At 38.1% G+C, this 21981-nt stretch overlaps 1 protein-coding gene across 16 annotated transcripts in view; it reads left to right on the plus strand.

The window, feature by feature from the left end:
* Positions 1–21981, plus strand: part of IL16 (interleukin 16) — a 131058-nt gene that overhangs the window by 59133 nt on the left and 49944 nt on the right.

Raw genomic sequence — 21981 nt, forward strand, 5'->3', positions numbered from 1 at the left:
TGAAGATATTCTCCTCTAGTCCTAGTGTACTGACAACTTTTAATCATGATTGGGTATTTAATTTGGTCAAAAAATTTTTTGCATTCATTGATATGATCATGTGATTCTTCTTCTTTAGCCTATTAGTAGGGTGAATAACATCAATTGATTCTTGAATATTGAGCCATCCTTGCATTCCCAGAATAATTCCATTTGGTCATCATGTATAATTCTTTTCATATATTGAAGAATTCAATTTGCTAACATTTTGTTTATATATTATCTGTATATATTTTTTGAGGCAAGATCTTGCTCTGTCACCCAGGCTGGAGTGCAGTGGCACAATCATGACTCACTGCAATCTCCACCTCCCAGGCTCAAGCAATCCTCCCACCTCAGCCTCCCAAATAGCTGGGACCATAGGCATGTACCACCATGCCTGGCTACTTTTTCTTTTCTTTCTTTTTTTTTTTTTTTTGTAGAGGTAGGGTTTTGCCATGTTGCCTAGTCTGGTTTCAAACTCCTGAGCTCAAGCAATACACATGCCTCTGCCTCCCAAAGTGCTGGTGTTACAGGCACGAGCCACCATGTCTGGCCATGCATCTACATTTATGAGGACTATTGGCTTGCAGTTTTCTTTTTTTGTAAATCTTTGTCTGGTTTTGGTACCAGGATAATATTAGCTTTATAAGATGAATTGGGATGTGTTTTCTCCATTTTCTGGAAAAGATTGTGTACAATTTATGTTAATTCTTTAAATGTTTGGTAGAATTCTTCGGTAAAGCCATCTGACCTTAGAGGTTTATTGTTTAGAAGTTTTGAAATTACAAATTCAATGTCCTTAATAGTTATAGAACTATTCAAATTATATTTTTCATATTTGTAGAGTTGTGGTAGTTTGTGCTTTTTGAGGAATTGGTCTGTTTCATTTAGTTATCAAATTTTTGTGTGTAGAGTTGTTTGTAGTATTTCATTACTATCCTTCTGATGTCTTCAGGGTTTGTAGTGATAGCTTCTCTTTTATTTCTGATATTAGTAATTTGTGTCTTTTCTATTTTTTGTTGTATTAATCTTGCAGTCTTGCTAGAAGTTTGTTTCACTGTCTCTATAAAAAATCTTGTATATCTTTTTTAGTTGTTGTTGTAGGCATTACATTATATAGACATAACTCATTACATAATGTCTACTAGTGATCATTTTACCAATTCAAGTGTAGAAAACTTATTTCCCTTTACCTCCCTCATTTATACTATAATTGTCTAAAATATTTCCTTTACATACACTTAAAACCACATCACGTTATTAACATTTTTTTTGCTTCAACCATCAAACACAACTTAGAAAACTCAAGAGGAGAAGAAAAATCTATTGCATTTACTCATATTTTGTTTGCCATGTGTTTTTCCTTCCTGATGTTTAAGATTCTTTTTGTTTGTTTGTTTGTTTTCCTTCTGTTTAGTGAATGTCCTTTAGCTGTTTTTTTAGGATAGTTCTGCTGGTGACAAATTCTCTTCATTTTCCTTCATCTCAGAATCTCTTGATTTCCCTTTCATTTCAGAAAAAAATATTTTTGCTGGATAAAGGACCTTGGGCTGACAATTTTTTTCTTCCATTACTTAAAAATATACCACATCCTTCTGTCCTCTTTCAGATAAGAAATCTACTGTCATCTGAATTGAGTTTCCTTTATAATTAATGTGTTATTTCTTTCTGCTTGTTTTTAGATAATTATATGTGTCTAGTTTTTAAAGTTAAATTATAATGGGCTTTTATGTACATTTCTTTGGATTTATTGCTTGGAATGCTCTAAGCTTCTTGAATCTGTAATTTCATATCTTTTCCTAAATTTGTGAAATGCTCAGCTATTATTTCCGAATCCCATTTTCTTTCTCTCTCCTTCCACAACCCTATGACACAAATGTTAGCTCTTTTGTTATAGTCTCACAGATCCCTGAGACTTGGTTCATTTTTTTCCCAGTCTATTTTTCTCTGTCTTGTTCACATTGAGTAATTTCTGTTATTCCATATTCTAATATATTGATTCTTTCCTCTGTTCCCTGAGCTCATTCCTTTAGTTTCTTTTTTTTTTTTTTTTTTAGCAATTATAGTTTTTAGTGCTAAGATTTCCACTTGATTCTTCATATCTTCTATTTATTTGTTGAGACTTTCCATCTTTTTTTATTGCTTTGAGCATGTTTGCAGTTGCTTATTTAAAACATTTTATGATAGCTGCCTTAAAATCTTTGTCAGATAATTCTGTATTTTCTGTCATCTCAGTGTTGGCATCTATTGATGGTTTTTCTTCTATCCTGTTCAAAATATTTCTGGAGTTTGGTATGATTAGTAATTTTCATTTGAATCCTGGACTTTTAAAAATTGTTATGAGGCCCTGGATCTTATTTAAACCTTCCATTTTAGCTGCCTTTGACATTGTTCTTGCAAGTGCGGGGAAGGGGCCACCACTTTGTTACTGCCAGGTAAAGGTAGAAGTCCAGCTTCCCCATTTGGTCTTCATTGACACCCAAGGTGAGGGGCTTCTCATTAATGTTGTATAGAGATGTGACTTACAGTTCTCCATATGCTTTACACTAAAATTGTGGGTGAAAAGGGCTTTTTACCTTATGGCAGGGATGAAAGTCCCATCATTCTACTCAGCCTTCTCTGACACTACCCCAACAGCCCAGTTGGAGTAGGGTGTTACCACCTGGGAAAGATGGAAGTCTTTCAGCCACTGCTGGCATGGGTAGGAAGGGGGCCCATTTTTCTTTGGTTGAGTGGAGCAGTTATTGTCTAATGTTTTCTGTCTTGCTGAGCAGTCCCTTCGTGGTCATTTGGCTAGAGAGATCAGACTTTTGTTTTGGCTTTTTTTTTTTCTTTTTTTTTTTTCTGTACCTGCTGGCAATTTCAGATTGCCAGCTACAACTCTGGAATACATGAGAAAAGTATTCCTAGAGAAGTCATCTTGTCATTCCTTGGGTAACAAGGTTCCTATCTGATCTGTCTTTTCTCTACCTTTCAGAGTCTTCTTATGTTTGTTTAACGTCAAATATCTAAAGTTTTTAGTTGTACTTACTGGGAGAAATAGGGAAAAGTCTATCTACTTCATCTTCCCAGAGTGGAACTGCAATTTATTTTTGTTCTTTGTTGTTATATTCAGCATCTTCAGGCTCTTTGAAAATCTTTCATCTATAAATTTTATTTTCTATATAATCATATCATCTATGAATAATAATGGTTTTGTTTCTTCAAACCCCCTTTCTTTTAATTTTTTTTAATTTTTAAGTGAACATACTATAAAAATGATTTTTATGTTTTTCAGTGTAGAGTTTTATCAGTTTTAACACACGTAGGGTCATGGAACCACCACCACAATCAGGATACAGAAGAGTTGGTTCTGTCACCTTCAAAAGTTCACTTAGGCTTCCCTTTTGTACTCCAACCATCTCCCTACCCCTAACTCCTGGCATCCACTTTTCTATTCTCTCTCTTTCTTTTTCTGCCTTTTCCAGATAGCGTATAAAATGAATTCATATACTTTGTGATCTTATAAGATATTTTTTCTTCTTAATCTGTTAAAGTGGTAAATGATTTCATTTATTTTCCAGTATTCAACAAATCTTTGAATCCCTGGATTCAGTCGACTATGATTTTATTTGTAATTTTTATGTTCATGAGTGTGATGGCCTTGGAATTTTTCTCCTGTACTGGTTCCAAGGTTACACTAACCTCACACTGATACCATGCTCATCTCTTTTACTGATATCAACGTTTTCTTTTTCCTTGCCAGGTAACTAAGTTTGCCACCCTTCTAAAATGCGAGGTGTGGTTTCTCATGATCTACGTTCTGGAATCTGTATTCTAGGTTTGGAATTATTTATTTCTTCAATGATTTATAGAACTGACTGTTTAAAACCATCTGGTACCAGTGTTTTCTTTGTGGAAAGAGTTAAAACCACTCTGTTTCTTTAATTTTTACAGGCCCGTAAAAGTTTCCTTGTCTATCTTGAGTTGATTTTGATAGTTTATTTTTCTCAGAACTTTCTCATTTCATCCAGTTGTTCACATTTATGCTATACAGTTATTTGTAATATCTTCTTATCATCTTTTAATCTTTACTGTATCTGTAATTGTATCCCCTTTCAACCCTCATTTTATTTGTGTTTTCTTTTTTTTTTTTTTGGTCTTGAGTGACCTTGCTGGAGTGTCATCAGTATTTTAAAATCTTGTCACAGAACCAGCTTTGAATTTTGTCAACCCCCCTATTATATGTGTATTTTTATTTAATACATTTTGTCCATATCTTTATCATTTTCTCTACCTTCTTTGATGATTAGCCCATTATTTTCAGCTTTTCTTCTTTTTTAATATAAGCACTTGATATAACTTTTCCTGTAAGTACTGTTTTATCTTTAGCTGCATTCCACAAGATTTAATATGTAAAATTTTATTATCATTCAGTTCTAAATGCTTTTAAATTTCCAGTATGATTTCTTCTTTGACCCATGAGTTATTTGGAGGTATGCTTCTTAATTTTCAAATATGTAGTTATTTTCCAGTTACCTTGAAGACAAAAATCAAAACCTTTTTCTTTTCAAGTAACTACGTATTCACAAGAAGTTGCAGAGCTAGTACAGAGAAGTCTCACGTACCCTTCACCCAGTTTTCCCCGTTGGTTCCATCTTACACAACTATAGTAAAACATCAAAACCACAAATTTGACATTGCTATAGTGTGTGTGTAGTTCTATGCTATTTTATCACTTGTAACCTCCACTTCAGCGAAGATACCAAAGTGCTCCCTCACCACTAAGATCTCCCTAATGCCACCCTTCAGAGTCACATCCCACCCCTCTTCCCACCATCCTTAACCTCTAGCAGCAACTCATCTGTTTTCTATCTCCCCAGTTAACATTTTTAAGTGCCTTATAATTAATTGTGTTGTTGTCAGAAAGCATGGGGTGGGTCATTCCAGTTATTTGGAATTGTTGAGAATTATTTGATGACCCCATATAAGATTATTTTCATATTTTGTTTATGTTTAAAGAGACATTGTATACAGCTATTAACTTTACTGCTTTTTGTCTGCTTGATCTATCAGTTTCTTAAGGAGTCAGTTAAAAATCTAATGCTAGATTTTCCTTTTAGTTATTTCAGCATTATGAGGCTATATTATAAGGTGTGAACACATTTCGAGTTGTTATATATTCTTTATGATTGAAAGCAGTTATAATTTATATCCTGAGTTTATCTCTATTATTTTTGTTTGAATCTACCTTGTCTATAAAATGGTACTAGCTTTATTTTTATTATCAGTTGTCTGAGCTATCTATCTACCCACTTATCTGTCTATGTCTATATCTATCTACTTCTATCTAGTTTTTATTATTTTGTTTTCAACTACACATACACATGTATGTATGTATGTCTGAATGTGTATGTGAATGACTTTTGCTTTTTGAACTTTTTGTCTTCTTTTGTTTTACCTATATATTTCTTAAATGCTTTATGGTTGGATTTACAATGTAAATCTATCTTGACAATCTTTGTCTCTTAGATGAATCTCTTTAAAATTATTTTTTATTATTATATTGAAAATTATCTTTAAAATTATATTTAACTTCTTAAATTATATGTGAAATTATTTCATGTTTAATATTTATTCCATTTTCCCTGTTTTATTCTCTGCTTTCTTGTCTTTTTATTGATTGTATTTTCTCATTCCTTTTCTCCTCTTCTATTGATTCTGTTTCTATTTCTGTGATTTTTTTTTCTTTTTCCATTTTTTTGAGAAAGAGTCTCACTCTATTGCCCAGGCTGGAGTGCAGTGGTGCAGTTTCCATTCACGGCAACCTCCACCCCCTGGGTTCAAGCGATTCTCCTGCCTCAGCCTCCCAAGTGGCTGGGATTACAGGCACCCACCACCACACCTGGCAAATTTTTGTATTTTTAGTAGAGTTGGGATTTCGCCATGTTGCCCAGGCTGGTCTTGAACTCCTGAGCTCAAGTGATCTGCCCACTTCTGCATCCCAAAGTGCTGGGATTACAGACAGACATGAGTCACTGCACCCCCACCTATTTCTGTGATTTTATGGTGAACTCAGAAAATTTGGCATGTATATGAAGGTTTTCAAAGTGTAAAATTTATGAATTTTTACTTTTACCCTCTTCCTGAATAACAGAAAACCACTGAATATGTTCACCCCAATAGTATGTTTTCCTGGCTCATATCCTTTTGTTAACAGGTAAATTGTTCCATTTTTATTTGTAAAACCATAACGTATTATTATTACTTCAGACAGTCACTTTTTGTTTAGATTTACCTGAATATCAACTCCTTCTTTTAATCATCATTCTTTGCCTCACAGGCCTTCATCTTGGGTGACTTCTTTCTAAAGAAAAAAATATTTTTGGAATTTATTTTAGCGAGAGTATATTGGTGGCAAACTCCCTTGGGATTTTTTTTTTTTTTTTTTCTGTCTGTAAAGACCTTTATTTTACTCATTTTTGAAGATATTTTAGCTGGTATACAATTCTATGTTGATGGTTTCACTGAACTAATCATTACGCTGCTATTTGACTTATACAATTGCTGTTAAGAAGTGAGCTTTAAGTTTGAGTTTTGCCCTTTTGAAGTTAATCTGTCTTTTCTCTCTGGCTGCTGTTTTAAAATCTATATGTTTTGGTGTTTTGCAGCTTCACTAAGAACTATCTAGGTATGCTTTTTGAATTTATCTTATTTGGAATTTGTTGGGTTTCTTTCATGAATTGATGCATTTCTTTAGGACTGAAAGATTTTCAATAATTACATGAAGTATACTTCTACCTCATTATTCCTATTCCCTTCTTGTGGAACTCTGATTAGATGTTAGGCTTTGTCACTGTATCTTACGTGTTTCTTTACCTCTCTTTTATGTTTTCTTTATGTTGCCATCTGAGTATTTTGTCAGATCTATATTCCAATTCTTTCATCCTCTTTTTAACACTGTCTAATACACTTTTCATCCAGCTATTTAATTTTGAATAATTTTTTTTTTTTTTTTTTTGAGACAGAGTTTCACTCCCAGGCTGGAGTGTAGTGGCATGATCTCGGCTCACTGCAAGCTCCGCCTCCTGGGTTCACACCATTCTGCTGCCTCAGCCTTCTGAGTAGCTGGGACTACAGGCTCCCGCCACCATGCCCGGCTAATTTTTTTTGGTATTTTTAGTAGAGACAGGGTTTCACCGTGTTAGCCAGATGGTCTCAATCTCCTGACCTCGTGATCCGCCTGCCTCAGCCTCCCAAAGTGCTGGGATTACAGGCATGAGCCACCGCGCCAGCCTGATATGAATAATTTTTTTTTTTAATTTTGTGCTTCTTTTTCAAGTTGGCTGGGAAACCTTATTTTCTCTCTTCTTAAATTTCTCAGTCACTTCTTTTTTTGTTTTAAAAATATTAAATATGTTTATTTTGTATACTGTGTCTTCTCACTCCATAACTGGAAGTGTTCACCGGTCTGATTATGGTGTGTTGCTCCTTGTAGTTCTATCTCTTAGAACCTTGTTTTTTGTTTTGAGACAAAGTCTTGCTCTGTCACCCAGGCTGGAGTGCAGTGGCATGATCTCGGCTCACTGCAACCTCTGCCTCCTGAGTTCAAGTGAGTATCATGCCTCAGCCTCATGAGTAGCTGGGATTACAGGCATGAGCCACCACACCCGGCTAAGTTTATTTCTTTTTTATTTTAAGTAGAGATGGGGCTTCACCATGTTGGTCAGTTTGTCTCAAACTCTTGGCCTCAAGTGATCTGCCCACCTCAGCCTCTCAAAGTGCTACAATTACAGGTGGGAGCCACCACACTTGACCTAGGACTTTGTTTGAATGTGTGTTTTATCTTATGTTTTGTTTTGTTTTGATTTTTTTTTTCTGTGACAGCTCATTTTGTGGGGCAGTTTTATGACTGAAATCAAAGCTGATTCCTGCAGAGAAGATTCAAATTTGTTTCTGCCAGGTAGTGGGGCACACCAGGCTGGAATCACTTTAAACTAAATTCTTATCTAGAGGTTTTAAAAAGATGTCCATATGTATTAATTAGGGTTGCCAACTCTTGCAAAAGCCGTCTGGTAATTATTACTCCTCTGAGGGGAAGATTTTCCTCCTTCCATTCAGGGTCGTTTCCAGATTAATTGTTTTCATGCATTTCCTGAGGGAGGGGATTGATTTATTTCCAGTTCAAACTTAAAATAAAGATACAATCCTTTGGGACTCCCTTTTTATCCAAGAGAAGTATCCTGTTAAACTCTCCTTCCCAGGAAGGAACTGGTATTTCTCTTCTGTTCCCAATATCCCATAAGGCTATGAAAGACAAAGTTCAAGTTAAACCAGTTCATCAAATTATCTCAGAGCAACCTCCAGCTTCTGGGCTCTGCTTGTTTCTCAGAAAAGCTGTGGTACAGCTTTTATTTACTTTTTGGCCTCCAGGTATTCCTTACCCATTTGCTATTTTGTTGATACATTTGCATCCCATGCAACACTTCTACTTGTTGTTTTTGTTTTTGTGTTTCTAGAGACAGAGTTCTCACTGTTGACCAGGCTGGGATGCAGTGGTGTGATTATACCTCACTGCAATCTCAACCTCTTGGGATCAAGTGATCCTCCCACCTCAGCCTCCCAAGTAGCTGGTACTATGGGCTTGTACCACCACACTGGCAGAATTTTAAAAAACTTTTTGTAGAGATGGATCTCACTTTGTTGCCTAGACTGGTCTTGAACTCCTGGCCTCAAGCAATCCTCCCGCCTTGGCTCTTTTACTTTTATTTAGTAGAAGGATCCGCTATACTACCAGACGTGGAAGTCTCCTGTCATGACACCTCTAATCATTCTCCTATAATTGAATGTCCCCCTCCATGTTTTCTATTACAAACAATGTGATGATGAACATCTTTGTATAGACATCTTTGTGTACCTTGTCCAGTTTGTTTCTATAATAAATTTCTAGAATATAAAAAGAAAGTGAGAGCACTGAGGAATATTTGGAAAATAGCTTGGCACTACTTGTAGACTAACTAGATTCCTAAGGGTCTTGATAGGCATTGCATATATTACTTTGCTTACTCCTTTCAAAAATCCCACTGGAACTAGCATAATGAAAACTCTACTGAGGGTCATTTCTGTTAAGTAAATGAAAATATAGACACTGTTTCTGGAAAAAAAAAATAGCCAATTATTTTAATATTACCTAGAGTGTTTTTTAAGAGGACCTTCTCCCAAATTATTAACAGAAATAATTTCTTAACTAAGTAACATAATTCTGTAATGTGTTTGGAAAAACATGTAAGATGAGTCAAGATGAAGAGCAATGAAAAACTGGTCCTATCAGGTTTGAAAACAACTGTAAACAACCATGGATATTTTAAACCTTCCTAGGGTCTGGTTGGTGGAGAAGTCCATGGTTTTTTCAGGAGACAACTATTTGTCTGGGAACATCACTACAAAGGTTCTGTAAATCAATTATAAATTGATTCCAGAAGGATGAAGGGGAGAATGGATGGGTAACTACACAAACAGAGCAGGAAATACCAGGATCCACTGGTAGGAAGTGGACTAACAAGGTGCAGTGGAGATTTGGGGCTCTCTGGGTAGTGTCAGAAGAGGAGGGATGTTGAATGACATGCCAAGGGGTTTGGATTTGGTCTTGAATTCATGAAAGACAAAGCCATTAGTTTTAATCAGAAAGTTTCATGGGCAGCATTTGCATTTTTATAAAATTATGCTGGCAACAAGGTGCAGAGGAATTTAAGGGAGAAAATATTAAAGCCAGGAAAATTAGGAATAGATGAGTGAATATTCTATTTTTTAATGGCTTTATTAAGATATTAACTCACATACCACACAATTAAGCCATTTAAAGTGTAATGTTAAATGGTTTTTAGTATATTTACAGAGTTGTACAACCACACCACTGTCTAATTTTAGAACATTTTTGTCCGCCAAAAAAGAAACCTCCTACCCATTAGCTGTTACTCCTTATACCCCTCACTCCTGTCCGATCCCTAATTACCCATTAATCCACTTTCTGTCTATAGATTTGCTTATTCTGGACATAATATAAATAGAATTACACAATATGTGGTCTTTCGTAACTGGCTTCTTTCGTTTCATTTAATGTTTTCAAGACTCATCCATGTTGTAGCATGTATCAGCTCATTAATTTTAATGTATTAATGTATCAATTCTTTCATTTTAATTGGCAATCTTCCATTATGTGGATATACCACATTTTACTCATCCACTTATCAGCTAATGGACACGGGTTGTTTATATGTTTTGGATATCATGAATATTATGCTGCTTTGAACTTTTTTGTACAAGTTTTTATGTGGTTGTATGTTTTCATTTCCCTTGGGTATATACCTAGGAATGGAACTGCTGGATCATAGGGTAACTCTATATTTAACTTCTTGAAAAGCTGACACTGTTTTCCAAACCCCCTGCTCCATTTTACATTTCCACCATCAATGTAAGAGTGTTCTAATTTCTCATATCCTCCTTCCACTAGCAGGTATGAAGTGGGTGTGATCATAGCCATCCTAGTGCGTGCGAGTGGTATCTCATTGCAGTTTTTATTTGCATTTCCTTGATGGCTAATGATGTTGAATATCTTTTTATGTGCTTCTAGTCTTCTTGAATATCATTCGAAAAAAATGTCTATTCATATTTTTTGCCTATTAAAAAAAATTAGGTTATTTGTCTTTTTATTTTTGAGTGGTAAACATCCTTGGTATATTCTAGATACACAAGTCCCTTATCAGATATATGATTTGCAAATATTTTCTCTATTTCTGTAGGTTGTTTTTTCACTTCCTTGATGGTGTCCTTTGAGGCACAAAGGTTTTAAATTTTGATGAAGCTCATTTATGTGTGTTTTGTCATCTGTGCTTTTTGTATCATATTGAAGAAGCCTCTCCCTAACCCAACCCAAGATTTACTCCTATATTTTCTTTAAGACTTTTATAGTTTTGGCTCTCACATACAGATCTATGATATATTTTTAAGTCCTTTTTGTGTATGGTGTGAGAAAGGAGTCCAGCTTCACTCTTTTGCATGTGAATATCTGGTTGTCCCAGCACCATTTGTCAAATATATTTTTAAAATAGTCCTTCTATAACCCCTAGGGCATTGTATTAATAATAGTCCAATCTAAAACAAATATCCTGAGCTATGCCATTAGCAGTGGGAATGGGTGTGCTGGGGAAGGTTGAGAAGGTGAGATTATAAGGACTTTGGAACTACAGTCATGCAGGGGTCGGAGAGTAAGAACTTGAGAAGTTTTAGATTTCTGGTTCCCAACCATCCCCTCCATATCGGGAGGTCTGTGGCCTCATCATCCCACATGACATGAGGCCATCCCAGAACCAATCTGCTAGGGCCTACTTGTTTATTCTCATGACTTGAGGATCAAAGCCTTTAGCTGTATGATCAATTCAACCACAGGAAATAAGCCTCAATCAGGAGGACAGTTGAATTCTATTTTGTGGTTCCCTTAGACTGGAGCAGCTATGGCACCTCAGTTCAAAGAGAAAACAGTAAGGTTTGGATGGAAGGGGAATGCAGTCAGCAAACTCCAGAAGCATCAGGCTTCTGTCAGTAATGCCAGTGATGTCAGGCTACACGAAAAATAAACACTCCTAATAGAGCAATGGAATTGTCTTAATCTTCGGGGAGTTGTTTAGGCTTTGGAATCACCTTGTTTGCAGGACACAATGCCCCAGAATTCTCCATCTTCATTCTGGGTCCTTTCCCTGGTTGCGTCTTGTCTGTTTTTGTTTTTTCCCCCATTTCTTGGAGTTGACTGTTTAGCCCTAGCAGCTGCGTGACCAATCCTAACTTTGGAAAAAATATTTAAAGAGTTCTCTGGACAGTTGACCCCATTTCCCACTCAGTCGCCATGGAGACTGGCAGATGGAGAGACTACTACCCAGGTAATTATGGGGTGTATCACCCACAGAACTGCTGCTCAGGGCCACAGTCTCTGATGAGAATAGAGAAAATGTGTTTAGAAATGATTTTGACAGCCCCTGACCTCGATGACAAATCCTCAGCTCTGAGAGCAGCCCCACCTTGAGAGCAGGAACAGAAGAGTTCTGTTCTGTGTGCTGGGAGGGAGTCACACTGTGTAGATGTTCGCGGGGCTCCTCCAGAGACTCCTTTGATGAGAAACCTCTCCACCCGGGACATACTTGCCAGAGAGAGACCAGATGCTTTGTTCTTATGTAAGATGTTCTGACACGTGATCATTTGAGAGAGGTGCCCTTTAAACATAACCGTCAGTTACTATTAAAAGTAAAGAGCTAAAAGTGATTATGGAGATTGTTTAGTTCATCCCCCAGCTTTACTAAAGAGGAAACTGAGCCCAGATAATTGACAAGCTCAGAGTCATGAGAGAGTTAGTGCTGCTGGTCTCATGACCCTTTCTCTACTGCTCATTTCTGATGAAGAAACCGTTTAGCTTGAACAATAACTTGAAATACTCCCAGAGTATAGATGAGTACTAGACCCTTTTGGTGTCAAGAAAATAGAAGGTCCAAAAATGTGTGCATTGCCGCTGTTTCAAGAACCTTTAGGAGTCATATGGTTTTATATGTGTTTGATAGAAAATTGCTACTTAGACCTCATCTTGGGTCATGATAGTACATTTCTGTTCTCTCCTATAGTAGCCATTTAATGAGCCACTTCACACCATAGCCATGTTGAAGTGAAGCACATCAATTTCACACGACTATCGAAGAACTTGATTATAGCCTAGTTAGATACACCTTACTGGAGCCTCCAGCTACTTCAGAGACTGGCTGCATGGCAATGGGAAGGGAACAACCTTCTGTCATCTGTGTCTGAGATGACTTTGGTTGGAGGATACAGACTTGTGAAGGAAGGAGAAGGACTCATCTGCATAGCCTTGTGCATGCACAAGAGGCTACACCTCCCTGCATGTGGAAACTGAGATTGCTGTTCCCAGGTGCCATGGAAAGAAGAGAATGAGCCACTGAAATGTGGCTCAAGTGGGGACCCAGTTGGTTCAGTGTCTTTTGGTTAAGGCCTTCTATAGCCAACATTGAAACCCCCAGAGAAAGCATTAAGTATTTACAGCTAATCTGGGTGGGCGGGGCAGGGAGAGGCTCCACTTCCTATGATTCTCCTGGCATCAATTGGCTTTACAGGCCAAGCAGTTTCCAAGTTGTGCTTTGGACTCAGGACTTACAAAGAGGATTAAAAGAAAGACATTTAAAAATAAACAGACTTTAAGTCTACCAATGTGACAATTGAAATAAATGCAGAGCACGCCCAAGATGGCCGAATAGGAACAGCTGCAGCCTCCAGCTCCCAGCATGAGCGACACAGAAGATGGGTGATTTCTGCATTTTCAACTGAGGTACTGGGTTCATCTCACTGGGGCATGTCGGACAGTTGGTGCTGGTCTGCAGGTGCAGCCCGACCAGTGAGAGCTGAAGCAGGGTGAGGCATCGCCTCACCTGGGAAGCACAAGGGGGAAGGGAATTCCTTTTCCTAGCCAAAGGAAATTGAGACACACAACACCTGGAAAATCGGGTAACTCCCACCTTAATACTGTGCTTTACCAAGGGTCTTAGCAAACAGCACACCAGGAGATTATATCCCACACCTGGTCCAGAGGGTCCCACGCCCATGGAGCCTTCCTCACTGCTAGCACAGCAGTGTGAGATCAAACTGCAAAGTGGCAGCCAGGCTGGGGGAGGGGCGCCTGCCATTGCTGAGGGTTAAGTAGGTAAACAAAACCACCTGGGAAGCTCGAATTGGGTGGAGCCCACCACAACTCAAGGAGGCCTGCCTGCCTCTGTAGACTCCACCTCTGGGGACAGGGCATAGCTAAACAAAAAAGCAGCAGAAACCTCGGCATAGGTAAATGTCCCTGTCTGATAGCTTTGAAGAGAGCAGTGAATTTCCCAGCACGGAGGTTGAGATCTGAGAACAGACAGACTGCCTGCTCAAGTGGGTCCCTGACCCCTGAGTAGCCTAACTGGGAGAAATCCCCCACTAGGTGCAGACTGACACCTCACACCTCACATGGCTGGGTACACCCCTGAGACGAAGCTTCCAGAGCAAGAATCAGACAGCAACACTCACTGTTCAGCAATATTCTATCTTCTGCAGCCTCTGCTGCTGACCCAGGCAAACGGGGTCTAGAGTGAACCTCAAGCAAACTTCAACAGACCTGCAGCTGAGTGCCCTGACTGTTAGAAGGAAAACTAACAAATAGAAAGGACATCCACACCAAAACCCCATCAGTACGTCACCATCATCAAAGACCAAAGGCAGATAAAACCACAAAGATGGGGAAAAAGCAGTGCAGAAAAGCTGGAAATTCAAACAATCAGAGTGCATCTCCCCCTCCAAAGGAAAGCAGCTCATTGCCAGCAACTGAACAAAGCCGGACAGAGAATGACTTTGATGAGTTGAGAGAAGAAGGCTTCAGTCTATCAAACTTCTCAGAGCTAAAGGAAGAACTATGTAACCAGTGCAAAGAAACTAGAAACCTTGAAAAAAGATTTGACGAATGGCTAACTGGAATAACCAATGTAGAGAAGTCCTTAAAAGAACTGATAGAGATGAAAACCATAACATGAGAACTACGTGACAAATGCACAGGCTTCAGTAACCAACTTGATCAACTGGAAGAAAGAGTATCAGTGATTGAAGATCAAATGAATGAAATGAAGAGAGAAGAGAAGTGTAGAGAAAAAAGAGTAAAAAGAAATGAACAAAGCCTCCAAGAAATATGGGATTACGTGAAAAGACCAAATCTACATCTGATTGGTGTGCCTGAAAGTGAAGGGGAAAATGGAACCAAGTTGGAAAACACTCTGCAGGATATCATCCAGGAGAACTTTCCCAACCTAGTAAGGCAGGCCAACATTCAAATTCAGGAAATACAGAGAATGCCACAAAAATACTCCTCAAGAAGAACAACTCCAAGACACATAATTGTCAGATTAACCAAAATTGAAATGAAGTAAAAAATGTTAAGGGCAGCTAGAGAGAAAGGTCGGGTTACCCACAAAGGGAAGCCCATCAGACTAACAGCAGATCTCTCAGCAGAAACGCTCCAAGCCAGAAGAGAGTGGGGGCCAATATTCAACATTCTTAAAGAAAAGAATTTTCAACCCAGAATTTCATATCCAGCCAAACTAAGTTTCCTAAGTGAAGGAGAAATAAAATCCTTTACAGACGAGCAAATGCTTAGAGATTTTGTCACCACCCGGCCTGCCCTGCAAGAGATCCTGAAGGAAGCACTAAACATGGAAAGGAACAATAGGTACCAGCCATGCAAAAACATGCCAAAATGTAAAGTCCATCGATGCTAGGAAGAAATTGCATCAACTAATGAGCAAAATAACCAACTAATATCATAATGACAGGATCAAGTTCACACATAACAATATTAACCTTAAATGTAAATGGACTAAATGGTTCAATTAAAAGACACAGACTGGTAAATTGGATAGAGTCAAGACCCATCAGTTTGCTGTATTCAGGAGACCCATCTCACATGCAGAGACACATATAGGCTCAAAATAAAGGGATAGAGGAAGATCTATCAAGCAAATGGAAAATAAAAAAAAAGCAGGGATTGCAATCCTGGTCTCTGATAAAACAGACTTTAAACCATCAAAGGTCAAAAGAGACAAAGAAGGCCATTACATAATGGTAAAGGGATCAATTCATCAGGAAGAGCTAACTATCCTAAATATATATGCACCCAATACAGGAGCACCCAGATTCATAAAGCAAGTCCTTAGAGACTTAGAAAGAGACTTAGACTCCCATACAATAATAATGGGAGACTTCAACACTCCACTGTCAACATTAGACAGATCAACAAGACAGAAAGTTAACAAGGATATCCAGGAATTGAACTCAACTCTGCACCAAGTGGACCTAATAGACATCTACAGAACCCTCCACCCCAAATCAACAGAATATACGTTCTTCTCAGCACCACATTGCACTTATTCCAAAATTGACCACATAGTTGGAAGTAAAGCACTCCTCAGCAAATGTACAAGAACAGAAATTATAACAAACTGTCTGTCAGACCACAGTGCAATCAAACTAGAACTCAGGACTAAGAAACTCAATCAAAACCACTCAACTACATGGATATTGAACAACCTGCTCCTGAATGACTACTGGGTACATAACAAAATGAAGACAGAAATAAAGATGGTCTTTGAAACCAATGAGAACAAAGATACAACATACCAGAATCTCTGGGACACATTTAAAGCAGTGTGTAGAGGGAAATTTATAGCACTAAATGCCCACAAGAGAAAGCAGGAAAGATCTAAAATTGATACCCTAACATCACAATTAAAAGAACTAGAGAAGCAAGAGCAAACACATTCGAAAGCTAGCAGAAGGCAAGAAATAACTAAGATCAGAGCAGAACTGAAGGAGATAGAGACACAAAAAACCCTCCAAAAAACCAATGAATCCGGGAGCTGGTTTTTTGAAAAGATAACAAAATTGATAGACCACTAGCAAGACTAATAAGGAAGAAAAGAGAGAAGAATCAAATAGATGCAATAAAAAATGATAAAGGGGATATCACCAACAACCCCACAGAAATACAAACTACCATCAGAGAATACTATAAACACCTCTACGCAAATAAACTAAAAAACCTGGAAGAAATGGATAATTTCCTGGACACTTACACTCTCCCAAGACTAAACCAGGAAGAGGTTGAATCCCTGAATAGACCAATAGCAGGCTCTGAAATTGAGGCAATAATTAATAGCCTACCAACCAAAAAAAGTCCAGGACCAGACGAATTTCACAGCTGAATTCTACCAGAGGTACAAGGAGGAGTTGGTACCATTCCTTCTGAAACTATTCCAGTCCATAGAAAAAGAGGGAATCCTCCCTAACTCATTTTACGAGGCAGAGATACAACAAAAAAGAGAACTTTAGACCAATATCCCTGATGAACATAAATGCAAAAATCCTCAATAAAATACTGGCAAATCGAATCCAGCAGCACATCAAAAAGCTTATCCACCATGATCAGGTGGGCTTCATCCCTGGGATGCAAGGCTGGTTCAACATATGCAAATCAGTAAACGTAATCCAGCATATAAACAGAACCAAAGACAAAAACCACATGATGATCTCAATAGATGCAGAAAGGCCTTTGACAAAATTCAACAGCGCTTCATGCTAAAAACTCTCAATAAATTCGGTATTGATGGAACATATCTCAAAATAATAAGAGCTATTTATGACAAACCCACAGCCAATATCATACTGAATAGGCAAAAACTGGAAGCATTGCCTTTGAAAACTGGCACAAAACAGGGATACCCTCTCTCACCACTCCTAGTCAACATAGTGTTGGAAGTTCTGGCTAAGGCAATCAGGCAAGAGAAAGAAATAAAGGGTATTCAGTTAGGAAAAGAAGAAGTCAAATTGTCCCTGTTTGCAGATGACATGATTGTATATTTAGAAAACCCCATTGTCTCAGCCCAAAATCTCCTTAAGCTGATAAGCAACTTCAGCAAAGTCTCAGGATACAAAATCAATGTGGAAAAATCACAAGCATTCTTATACACCAGTAACAGACAAACAGAGAGCCAAATCATGAATGAACTACCATTCACAATAGCTTCAAAGAAAATAAAATACCTAGGAATCCAACTTACAAGGGATGTGAAGGACCTCTTCAAGGAGAACTACGAACCACTGTTCAGTGAAATAATAGAGGACACAAACAAGTGGAAGAACATACCATGCTCGTGGATACCAAGAATCAATATTGTGAAAATGGCCATACTGCCCAAGGTAATTTATAGATTCAATGCCATCCCCATCAAGCTACCAATGACTTTCTTCACAGAATTGGAAAAAAATGCTTTAAAGTTCATATGGAACCAAAAAAGAGCCTGCATTGCCAAGACAATCCTAAGTCAAAAGAACAAAGCTGGAGGCATCACGCTACCTGACTTCAAACTATACTACAAGGCTACAGTAACCAAAACAGCATGGTACTGGTACCAAAACAGAGATATAGACTAATGGAACAGAACAGAGCCCTCAGAAATAATACCACACATCTACAGCCATCTGATCTTTGACAAACCTGACAAAAACAAGAAATGGGGAAAGGATTCCCTGTTTAATAAATGGTGCTGGGAAAATTGGTTAGCCATAAGTAGAAAGCTGAAACTGGATCCTTTCCTTACTCCTTATATGAAAATTAATTCAAGATGGATTAGAGACTTAAACGTTAGACCTAAAACCATAAAAACCCTAGAAGAAAACTTAGGTAATACCATTCAGAACATAGGCATGGGTAAGAGCTTCACGTCTAAAACACCAAAAGCAACGGCAACAAAAGCCAAAATTGACAAATGGGATCTAATTAAACTAAAGAGCTTCTGCACAGCAAAAGAAATTACCATCAGAGTGAACAGGCAACCTACAGAATGGGAGAAAATTTTTGCAATCTATTCATCTGACAAAGGGCTAATATCCAGAACCTGCAAAGAACTCAATCAAATTTACAAGAAAAAAACAACCCCATCAAAAAGCGGGCAAAGGTTATATGAACAGACACTTCTCAAAAGAAGACATTCATACAGCCAACAGACACATGAAAAAATGCTCATCATCACTCGCCGTCAGAGAAATGCAAATCAAAACCACAATGAAATACCATCTCACACCAGTTAGAATGGTGATCATTAAAAAATCAGGAAACAACAGGTGCTGGAGAGGATGTGGAGAAATAAGAACACTTTTACACTGTTGGTGGGACTGTAAACTAGTTCAACCATTGTGGAAGACAGTGTGGCAATTTCTCAAGGATCTAGAACTAGAAATACCATTTGACCCAGCCATCCCATTCCTGGGTGTATACCCAAGGGATTATAAGTCATGCTGCTATAAAGACACATGCACACATATGTTTACTGTGGCACTATTCACAATAGCAAAGACTTGGAATCAACCCAAATGTCCATGAGTAACAGACTGGATTAAGAAAATGTGGCACATATACATGACGGAATACTATGCAGCCATGAAAAAGGATGAGTTCGTGTCCTTTGTAGGGACATGGATGCAGCTGGAAACTATCATTCTCAGCAAACTATCGCAAGAACAGAAAACCAAATACCACATGTTCTCACTCATAGGTGGGAAATGAACAATGAGATCACTTGGACACAGGAAGGGGAACATCACACACCGGGTCCCATTGTGGGGAGGGGATAGGGGGGCGGGATAGCATTAGGAGATATACCTAATGTAAATGACGAGTTAATGGGTGCAGCACACAAACATGGCACATGTATACATATGTAACAAACCTGCACATTGTGCACATGTACCCTAGAACTTAAAGTATAATAACAAAAAAAGAAAGAAATGTAAAAGTAATCATTTATTTTTGGTTTGATTCTAAAAGTAGTATATACTCACTATGGAAAATATAGAAAATACAGAAAGATGTGAAAATAATAGTATCCATAATCCCATCACCCAAACACATTCTTGCTAATTCATGAGAGCAGGACCTTGTGTTTAATATCTGCTGTCACATCCTCAGTACTTGGAACAGTGCCTGGTACAGAGTAAGCGCTTAATGGACATTTGTTGAATGAATGAGTGTCACTGTTTTGGTATATTTATTTCCAGCCCCTTTCCCATGTATATTTTACATGATTGTAGTCAGTCGTCATCATCATTACAGAGTATCTTTTTTTTTTAACGTACTTTGATAACACAGGTATATCTATGTCACAACTCTTTACATTTTTTTTTTTTTTTGAGACTGAGTCTCGCTCTTTCACCCAGGCAGATCCATACAGTGGCAGGATCTTGGTTCACTGCAACCTCTGCCTCCCAGGTTTATGCGATTCTCCTGCCTCAGCCTCACAAGTAGCTGTGACTACAGGTGCATACCACCATGCTAGCTAGTTTTTTTATATTTTTAGTGGAGACGGGGTGGTTTTTGCCATGTTGGCCAGGGTGGTCTTGAACTCCTTGAACTCCTGAGCTCCAGTGATCCCCCCACTTTGGTCTCCCAAAGTGTGGGGATTACAGGTGTGAGCCACCATGTCCGGCCTGTTTACAAACATTTTTAAAGGTGCTTAGTATTGCATGTATTGTGTATACATCATTTACTTATTTATGCTCATGTGGCTAGATATTTGAGATAAAATATCCATTTCAAAGATCCTTTGCACATAAGGCTTGCTACCCATGGATAAGTAGACCAATTGACTGTTTTACCAGGCTTTCTTATGCTCAATGGACCCTAAAATGTTAAAATCACATTCTATTTTTTACTTTCATAGTCTCACTGGATTGCATAAAGAAGTGAAAATAATGCCAGAGGGAGGTCATGAAATCAGAATCAGGACATTAACTTGTCAATCTATTGTAACTAAGAAATATCTTTTGAATATTGTGTTTTATGAAGCATTGAATTCAGAGAACTAGTCATTATGCTAAATTCTGACAATACAGAATCTCAAGAATTCAACTGAACTCAACTACTTTCTATATAGTCACTGCTTTCTCCCCTTTAAAAGAATTCCCTGGTTAGCCTGGTTAGAGAAGGTAATTTTGTCCAAGTTAATGTAGCACCATCTGCTGCTGAAAAGGAGTCCTTCAGGATGAGTTCTCTAGTTTTAAACATTGACTTGCATAAGCAATAAAAGGGAATTCACATGTGGTTTCTTGCAGGATCCCCTTGTGTCAGAACTGGAAACAATCTTTTTCAAAAACACTGAGTGGACTTCTGGCTCCAGATGGCGACAGAGTACACTTGATTAACTCCTCCAACTGTTAGAAAGTTCTATCAAAATTCAAAAAGAATATACAAATAGGGAGAAATGCATGTCAGAAACAGAAAACCATGGAAAAGGGCCCACACATTGTGAAACTCATGAGAACTTTCTGCACGACAAAGTGCAGGTGAGATTGGATTGAGGGAAGGGCTCATTAGCCTGCCATTGACCACATAAGACAGAAAAGCCAAGGGAATGAGGGAGACAGATTCCAGCAGAGCCCCTCAATACCTACCAGCTCACAGTGGCAGGGGCTGGAGCTGAGGGTGGGTTATTTGGGACATAGCAAGAGGCAAGCATAGATCCTCCCTCTGCTCTGGAAAATGCACCAGGTGCTGGGGTCTGCAAACCCTTGGCACATGAAATTAACCAGGCATTGCTAAGCCTGGCTTCTAAGAAACGCAGTTAAGTCAGTTAGGATAGAGTTATAATAGAGCATCCATGTCTCCAACAAACTGTACCCTGAATCACTAAGTCCCAGAAAGCATTTAAGCCATCTAGTTTCCAGGCTGAGTAACCAATATCCAAAGATTCTATACCCAGCCAATCATTCACATTTGACAACCACAGAAAGACATTCCTAGCCATGCAGATATTCAGAGAGCTTTCCTGAAAGAAACTACACACACACAGACACACACACACAGATGCACACACACAGCATGTGCACACACATGCAAGAATTATGATAGAGTAATAAAACCAATATAAATCAAGAATTAAGTGAAGATCATTGTGGCTAACAAAGTTACAAAATGGAATAATCAGAAAACGGCTTCAGGAAGAGAAATAAAGTAATTAATACCATCATCCTCATTATCAGTTTCTATCCCTATACCCATCCCTAAAATCTCAGGATGAGGAGAGGGAAGAAAGTAAAAGTTGTCTCAAAATCTCTTCTTAGATGAGGGAGAGTCATATTTTCTGTTTCCTTACTGACCCTGGTATGGCAATGAGTCCAAGTATGTTGTTTAATATACTGCTTACATACTCAATACTATAAAATATTTTTCTAAATTATTAGTATAAAAAGAGAGCAAAGAAAATTTGATTGGCTTGACGTGATGACTCATGCCTGTAATCCTTACACTTTGGGGGGCTGAGTTGGGAGGATCACTTGAGCCCAGAAGTTTGAGATCAG

The sequence above is a fragment of the Macaca mulatta genome, chromosome 7 (genome assembly GCF_049350105.2).
Source record: "Macaca mulatta isolate MMU2019108-1 chromosome 7, T2T-MMU8v2.0, whole genome shotgun sequence".
In the NCBI taxonomy this organism is placed as follows: domain Eukaryota; kingdom Metazoa; phylum Chordata; class Mammalia; order Primates; family Cercopithecidae; genus Macaca; species Macaca mulatta.